The following is an 8440-nucleotide window of genomic DNA, read 5'->3' as shown; positions in this document are numbered from 1 at the left end:
ATGGAAGTGTTCTGGACTTGGAGTTATTAAATGAATTTTGTGTGTATGTGTGATTGTCTTCGGGGAACCTAAAATGTTTAGCCTGCCCCTCCCAGGCAAGTGAGCTGGTACAGTAGCTCTGCAATACTTTAGAAGACGCCGAAATCCGATGTGAGCCTTTCCCCAAATCGGAATGACAAGCTATTTGCATATAGGGAAGTTTCCCAGCCTGCCCCTGTTCTCCACCCTGCAAACGTGTCACAGAGAACCCTGGACAGGTTCTGGTAGCTTGTGTACTGAGGTTGGTCAGGGTAAAGGAATGTATGCAGGAAATTGGAACATCTGTTCAGGAAGCAGGACTCCCAGAGCAAAAGGGATTGAACGAGGCAATAGGAACAGGTTTAAATGCTGGAGTGAGTCAGTCAGTCAGACCCGCATTTAAACCCTGACTTCTTTCTATCACTTAGCATTTGTTTAACCTTGGTCACATTACCAAATCTTTCTGGGTTTCGCCATCTGTAAAATGGATGATAATCATAATAACCATTCCAAACCATTGCTGTAAGAATTATAATCTTTAAAAATAAACCTTCATTATTAGTATAATATTATGTTTCATTATATTAGTATAATATTATACTAATATAACATGATAATATAATATAATATTAGTTTAATATACCTAGTATATTTTTAAAGGTTATAATTCTTACAACAACCTTTTGGAACGGTTATTAGGATTATCATCCATAAAATATACCTAAATACTAGGTATATTTTTAAAGGTTACTTTCCTTAGGTATATACTAGGAATACTCCTAGGCAAAAGAATGAACCAACTGATACTTCACACCTGAAAAATTAACTAAAAATGAATCATGAACTTAAACATAAAATGTAAAACTATAAAAATTGTTAGAGAAAATATTCTGGACCTAGGATTAGATGAAAAGTTCTTAGGCTGAACCTCACAAGCACAATCCATAAAAGGGAAAATTGATAAACCGAACTCATCAAAATGAAAAACTCTCACTCATTGAAAGACCTGGTGAAGGGGAAGAGAAGAGTGCAGATGGGGAGAAAATGTTTGTAAAGCACATATTTGACAAAGTGCTAGTTCCTATAGTATATAAAGAGGTCTTCAAACTCAATGCTAAAAAATTATCAAATTAGAAAATGGGGAAAAGACATTTCTCTGAAGAGAATGTACAGATGACAAATAAGTGCATGAAAAAATGTTTAACATCATGAGCCACTAAGCAATGCAAGTAAGATACCACTACCTACCTATCAGAATGGCTAAAAATAAAACCGAAAAGATAGTGGCAACACCAAATGCTGATGAGGATGTAGAGTAATGGGGTCACTCATATGCTGGTGGAAATGTAAAATGGTACGGCCACTCTAGAAGAGTATTTGGCAATTTCTTATAAGACTAAACATACGATTGCCATACAACCCAGCAATTGCACTCTTGGGAATCTATCCCAGAAAAATGAAAACAGTGTTCACACAAAAATCTGTATATGAATGCTCATTGCAGCTTTATTTGCAATAGCTAAAATCTGGAAACAGCTCAGATGTCCTTCAACTAATGATGGCTAAACACACAATGGTGCTGTATTACCGAACAGGACTCAGCAACTACTGATATACACAGCCATTTGGATGAGGCTCCGGTGAATTCTGTTGAGTGAACAAAGCCAATCATAAGAGGTTATGTACTGTATGACTCCATTTATATTGCATTCTTAAAGTGACAAAATTATAGAGATGAAGAACAGATTAGTGGTTGTCAGAGGTGAGACTGGGGGAGAGGCAGGTGGGTGTAGCTATAAAAGGTTGGTGCAAAGGATCCTTGTGATGAAATTGTTCTGTATCTTAACCATGATGGTGGTCACATGAATCAATGCATGTGACAAAATTCCATCAAATTAAATGCACGCACAGATGCACAGATACACATACACAAACACACACAAATGAGTGCATGTAAAATTGACGGCACCGGAGTGAGAACTATGGATTGTATCACTGTTGATTTCCTGGTTGTAATGTTGCGCTATAGTGACATAAGATGTTACCTTTGGGGGAAACTGGATGAGGGTATCAGGGATCTCTGCATAAGTTCTTAAAATTGTGTGCTTATCTATAATTATCTCCAAACAGAACATTTAAAAAATACATATAAAGTCCCTTTCTCTTCTTCCTCCTCCTCCTTTTCCTCCTCCTACTTCTCCTTCGCCCTTCTATTTCTTGTTCTTATCCTTATTACTAGGTAATGTTATATTCTTGGAAGGAAAATATTCCCATAATAGGAGAAAGGCAGTAATCTGACACTTATCACGGAGCACCTTAAGGAATGCAGCTTCGTGTCCCCCTGTGGACACATAGAAACCTCAAGGAGAAAGAGAAAGGCCACTGTGTTAAATGTCTGAGGTTGGAGACAATGGTGAGAGGGAGCGAAATTGTTCCAAGCCTCAATACTTTGACCAAGGTGATGGTCAGATAAGCTGAGACCCACTGACAGGGCCAGGATTCTACCCGATTCACAAAACATGAGAGTCATTCAGAGAAAGCCAAAATAAAAAGCCAACATGCCATTGTCCAAATCATGTCAGGGGCTCTGTCTATCCAGCATGCTTACTGAGGCTCAAGGCATCATGTGCCTGCGGCTGAGATGTGCAGGGATGCAGACACAGGCTGGGCTCCAAAGCTGAGGCCTCCTGCTATGGGGTGTGTATGAAAGAGGCAGTGAGATGGAGTAAACCAACAATGTTGTAAGAACATTTCTGGAGTTGGCAGAGTATAGATTTTCCTTCCTAATATGGAAACCAGTCTCCTTTTTGAAGGGCTTTTTGATGAAAAACTGCCTTGAGTGTCAAGAAGCCAAAAATGGAAGCCCTGAGTTTCGTGAACCACAGTTTTCATTGTCAAAATCATGGCCACAGGTTTCCTATGCTCTTGGGTGATTGTGGTTCTGGGCTCGGTCCATATAAAATTAAGAAACAGATGTCCCAAGCATCTTGCCACCTCAAGCAGTTTAGAAGAAATGCTTGGCTGTGGCCAGGGCTTCAGGGAAGCATCATTCCAACATGGGGCCTGAGCAGCCTCAGAACATGCCCAAGAGGTCATGGTCAATACCTTCTCTGGGAGTATCCAAGAGACTAGGAATGCTAAATTTAACCCTTTTTAATTTAACAAAGAGGCCAAGGAGATTGAGGAAATCACCTTGACCCTCCTATTAGCAGGACTCTAAAGGGAAAATGCCCTCCTTATGTCAACCTTGGTGATCTGGTCGTAAATCTATCCTTCTGCTCTCCTCTGGGCCCTTCCTGGATAGGCGGGAGCAAACGAAAGCTAGGACTAGGGAAGGACTTAAATACTAAAAGGTGGTTTTCTTGGGAACTCTGAAAGCTTGCTGGCTCTGCAGGTAAAGAAAGGGACTTCTAAAATGTGACTAGTGTCATGCTTCTTATAACTTCTTTTTTGTTTCTATTTTCCTTACTGTTAAGCAGAGTAAGTTCCCTTCCTTCTTTCCTTCCTTCCTTCCTTCCTTCCTTCCTTCCTTCCTTCCTTCCTTCCTTCCTTCCTTCCTTCCTTCCTTCCTTCCTTCTTTCCTCCCTCCCTCCCTGCCTCCCTCCCTTTCTCTTTTAGGGGTGGAGTTAGCCAGACCACAAAAAAAAAAAAAAGAAAAGAAAAAGAAACCAAGAAAAGATTTTGCATAGTGATTTATTTAAGTTCCTTGTGGATTCTGGATATTAGACCTTTGCTGGATGCCTAGTTTGCAAATATTTTCTCTTATTCCATAGGTTGTCTGTTTACTCTGTTGATGGTTTCTTTTACTGTGCAAAAGCTCTTCAGTTTGACTGGGGCCTACTTGTCAATTTTTATTTTTTTGCAATTGTTTTTGTTTTGTTGGGGGACTTAGTCATAGAGTCTTTGCCAAAGCCAATGTCCAACATGGTATTTTCCTAGGTTTTCTAGGATATTTATAGTTTTAGGTCTTACATTTAAATATTTAGTCCATTTTAAGTTAATTTTTATATATTGTGATAGGTAGGGGTCCAGTTTCATTCTACATAGGGATAGCCAGTTATCCCATTTATTGAATAGGGAAGTCCTTTCCCCATTGCTTGTGATTGTTGACTGTCAAAGATCAGATGGTTGTAGGTGTGCAGCTTTATTTCAGGTTTACTATCCTTTTCCGTTGGTCTATGTGACTGTTGTTGTGCCAGTACCATGCTGTTTTGGTTACTGTAGGCTTGTAGTATAGTTTGAAGTCAAGTAGTACAATGCCTTCAAATAAGCCCAGTAAAAAGTGGGCAAAGGAGGCTGGCATGGTGGCTCACGCCTGTAATTCCAGCACTTTGGGAGGCTGAGGTGGGTGGATCACAAGGTCAGGAGTTCAAGACCAGCCTGGCCAACATAGTGAAACCCTGTCTCTACTAAAAATACAAAAATTAGCTGTGCATAGTGGTGTGCACTTGCAGTCCCAGTACTTGGGAGGCTGAGGCAGGAGAATCACTTGAACCTGGGAGACGGAGGTTGCAGTGAGCCAAGATTGCACCACTACACTCCAGCTTGGGTGACAGAGCGCGATTACGTCTCAAAAAAAAAAAAAAAAAAGTGGGCAAAGGTCAACAAACGTATGAAAAAATGCTCAACATCACTCAGGGAAATGCAAATCAAAACCACACCAGCTTACTCCTACAAGAATGGCCATAATAAAAAAAACCGAAAAACAGTAGATGTTGGCATGGATGCAGTGGTCAGGCAACACTTCTACACTGCTGGTGAGATTGTAAATTAGTACAGCCACTATGGAAAACAGTGTGGAGATTCCTTAAAGAATTAAAAGTAGAACTACCATTTGATCCAGCAATCCCACTACTAGGTATCTACCCAGAAGAAAATAAGTCATTATATGAAAAAGATACTTGCACACACGTTTACAGCAGTACAATCTGCAATTGCAAAATTGTGGAGCCAACCAAAATGCCCATCAATCAACCAGTGGAAAAAGAAACTGTGGTATATATATACGATGGAATACTACTCAGCCATAAAAAGGAATGAATTAACGGCATTTTCAGCGACCTGGATGAGACTGGAGACTATTATTCTAAGTGAAGTAACTCAGTGATGGAAAACCAAACATTGTATGTTATCGCTGATATGCGGGAACTAAGCTATGAGGACACAGAGGCATAAGAACCATACAGTGGACTTTGGGGACTTGGTGGGAAGGGTGGGAGGAGGACGAGGGATAAGAGACTACAAATAGGGTGCAGTGTATACTGCTCGGGTGATGGGTGCACCAAAATCTCACAAATCACCACCAAAGAACTTACTTATGTAACCAAATGCTACCTGTGCCCCAAAAACCTATGGAAACATAAAATAAAAAATAAAAAGTGGGCAAAGGACATGAACAGAACATCTCAAAAAAATACCTGCGGCTAACGCATATATGAAAAAGTGCTCAACATCAGCAATCATTAGAGAAATGCAAATCAAAACCACAATGAGTTACTGTTTCACACCAACCTTTTTAAATAATGGCTATTATTAAAAAAAAAAAAAAAACCAAAAAATAACAAATGCCAACGAGGCTGTGGAGAAAAGGGAACACTTATACACTTATACCCTGTTTGTGGTTGTGCAAATTAGTTCAGTCACTGTGAAAGCAAGCTGAATATTTCTCCAAAAACTTAGAATTACCGTTCAACCCAGCAATCCTATTACTGGATATAAAATAAATCTTTCTACCCAAAAGACACATGCATTCATATGTTCATCACAGCACTGTTCACAATGGCAAAGACATGGAATCAACCTAGGAGCCCATCAATGGTGGACTAGATAAAGAAAATGTGGTACATATATACCATGGACTACTATGCAGCCATAAAAAAGAATAAAATCATGTCCTTTGCAACAACACAGATGCAGCTGGAGGCCATTATCTTAAGCGAATTAAAACAAGAACAGAAAACAAAATACCACATGTTCTCACTAGAAGTGGAAGCCAGACCTTGGGAATACATAGACAGAAAAATGGGAATAACAGACACTGCAAACTACTGGGGGTGGAGAAGGGAGGGCGTGAGGGTTGAAAAACTACCCACTGGGTGCTCTGCTTGCTTGCTGGCTCCCTGGGTGATAGGATCATTCATACCCCAAACCTCAGCATCACACAATACAACCATGCAACAAACCTGCACATGCAGCCACTGAACCTAAAATACCAGTTGGAAAAAAAAAGAAAATATTTTGTTTGTTTTTATCACTATGTGATATAGGTGGTTGTGAAGAATACAATTCTTAAAAGTCAGAGAAACTCAAATAGACTAGTAGAATATGGGCTGCTGGACAGGAATCTTGTTCTCTGCTGTGTTGTCAGTACTTGGCCATGTAGGAGGGAGCTCATTTAACATTTGATGAATGAATGAATGAATGAGTGAATGAATGAGTGAATGAATGAAAAGGAAGGTGAATCTCCCGGGGTGAAGGCTGATTTCTGGCCTTTTTTCAGAGATCTCTCTAGTCTGAGTAGGTTCTGAGTCATTTTGTAGCAGATCAGGCTTTTCCTTTACAGTTTTCTCCAACCTGCCTCCCCAGGGTCAGGCCACTAAAACCCCTAGGCAGATTCTCCTGGGAGAGATCCTCAGAGATTCCCATCACTGCTACCTTCCCCCGATCAGTTTCCTTATGATCATTTATGATGCTTCATATTTTTGTAAGTATGGTTTTCCAAGCAAAGGGCTTTTCTGATGAATGCGAGAACAAATTGATGGTGAGGCTTCAGGGGTCAAAGCAATAATCAGACAGTCATTTTGCCAGCCTTTGCTTCATGCCAGACCCTCCATCCCAAGTGCTTAACTTGCATTATCTCATTTAATATTCTTGACAACCCTCTGAGTTTGGTACTATTGTTATTTCCATTTTTGCAGGTTTAGTGGAGCCTTGGGTCATGCAGTTGGCAATTCAATGGCCCACGACTTAAATCTGGTTTGCTTCCAGCCAAGGTACATTGCTCTTGACATATGGTCAGAATAGCCTCGATCAAACCAAATATAGGACTCTCAGACTGAGGCTTATTCATTGTTGGGGTTGGGGTGGGGTGTCACGTGCGCCCCAGGTCAGGCCTGAACAATAGGACCTCCTGGGGGAAAAATCAGCTGTGGAAATTTAGAGACACTCCCCATTCTCCTTCAACCTGAAAGGAAGAGAAAAGAGAGGGTGGGTGTGCTGGTACTGAAGAGGTGGAGCTTTGACTAATATGCTCATCAGGACTTTGCCTGCAGCAAAAAGATATCTTTGGAAGCTGTGCCTGTGGAAAGGTCAGTATTAGCTCAGTCAAATTTGGCGTATGGAGAAACTTCAGGATTACTTAGTTGCAGTGGAAATGTCTCTTTGTCTCTCCAGTTTGGGTTGGAAAGAAAGCAATGTGTCCCTGGGACTGTCAAAACCCTTTTTAACCAGTAAGAGGAAAACTATGTATGTGCTGGTAAATTTGCATTGAATATGGAAACTTGGCACATAGAGTGTCAAGCAGATGGAGTTTCAGACTGGGAAAAGAATGCCTTTCAGATTCCATCCAGCTCTGAGCTATCCTCTCTCTCCTGGGGGAATTACTCAGGATGATCTAGAAGAGAAAGGAACTGATAGTTGGCCCCAGGAGGGCCCCTGGCAGCACGAATCAGGAGCAATTGGGAGTGGAGAAGGTGAGTGACTGAAGATGAGAGCTTAAGCATTGCCCCTTTGCAGGTATACAGCAGTGGCAAGTACCAGGTGCTAGGCACAGGTGCAAGGGCTGGCTTTTCATAGAAACAAAGACTGGTCTAGACACAAGCCTACAGGTATTTCCAGATGATGGCATCCAGTGATGTGAGAACAGGTAACCAAAGAAGGCCTGCTAAGAGTATTTTTGCCTTGAAATTCAAAGGAGCAGAGGACCTTATCTACTTGGGAAGGTGAATGAGAATGTGTTTTGGTGGCAGAGAGTGGATAAGGGAACTTGTGGAGATGTCTTCGGTCAGCTCAGATAAGAAAAGTGAGGGTGGGAATCACAGCAAATTTTCCTGCCCCAGCCTTTGGTGTAGTCTCAGTTTCATTCATTTCTCTTCATCCTCTCTCCCTATCCACAACCCACACTCATATTTGCCATGTCCTTCTTCCAATGGAAAGGGACAGCTCAGACATCATCTCTTCCAGGAAGATTTCTACCCCAGTGCCTCATGCTGGGCCAGATGCCCTAGCTTTGTATCACAAACATTCACTAAGCCCAAGGGTATGTGATCCTTTAGTGTGTTGTCCATTGGCTCTCTTTCGACTGGGACCTCCTTGAGAGAAGAGAAGGTCCTACCCCTCTGTATGTGCCCAGCACTTATCCCAATGCCTGGTACATAGTGGAAACTAATAAACAGAAGCTAGTGTTTACTGTAGTATTTTAGCT

The sequence above is a fragment of the Chlorocebus sabaeus genome, chromosome 1 (genome assembly GCF_047675955.1).
Source record: "Chlorocebus sabaeus isolate Y175 chromosome 1, mChlSab1.0.hap1, whole genome shotgun sequence".
Taxonomy (NCBI): domain Eukaryota; kingdom Metazoa; phylum Chordata; class Mammalia; order Primates; family Cercopithecidae; genus Chlorocebus; species Chlorocebus sabaeus.
This window is presented reverse-complemented; position numbering follows the sequence as displayed.